This window comes from Corvus brachyrhynchos, unplaced genomic scaffold (assembly GCF_000691975.1).
Source record: "Corvus brachyrhynchos isolate BGI_N302 unplaced genomic scaffold, ASM69197v1 scaffold58, whole genome shotgun sequence".
NCBI classification, from domain to species: domain Eukaryota; kingdom Metazoa; phylum Chordata; class Aves; order Passeriformes; family Corvidae; genus Corvus; species Corvus brachyrhynchos.
The window spans coordinates 1695574-1696051 of record NW_008239539.1 but is presented as its reverse complement, the minus strand read 5'-3'; the positions used below and the strand labels follow the sequence as shown (position 1 = coordinate 1696051).

The 478-nt window shown below is 54.2% G+C and overlaps 1 protein-coding gene across 1 annotated transcript in view; it reads right to left on the bottom strand.

The window, feature by feature from the left end:
• UBN1 (ubinuclein 1) overlaps positions 1 to 478 on the bottom strand; it is a 25821-nt gene that overhangs the window by 15235 nt on the left and 10108 nt on the right. The gene's annotated exons all lie outside the window — the stretch shown is intronic.

Below are 478 nucleotides of genomic sequence, written 5' to 3'. Positions count from 1 at the left end.
CCCTGCTGCCCATGCTGGGGGCTCAGCCCAGGGCACAGGGGGGCTCTGGGAGCTCACAGGGGACATGTCCAGCCTCTCACCCACCAACACCCCAAGTCCTTTTCTCCCAGGGCTGCTCTCAGTGAGTTCCTTTTGTCTGGGATTGCCCCAATCCAAACTGTACAGCAAAGTCATACAAATCTGCCTAAATCTCCTCTGAATGAGGCTGAAGTGATCAGTCTGACACCAGACAAGGCCTGTTTGTGCAGCCAGCACTGGAATGCTGGAAGGTGGTAATCAGCCCTGGAAATGAGAGGGAAACAGAGTCCCAAACCTCCCCTTGGCAGTTGCCTGCAAGTGCCTGGATAAACCTCAATGAAATTAAAGCCTGGGTGTCAGTATTATTGCACTGATCACAAAGCCCTGTGCACTCACCAGCCCTCTCCAGGCACTGGCAGAAGAATGAAGCCATTATCTGCAGCTGCCTGAGGCACACCTG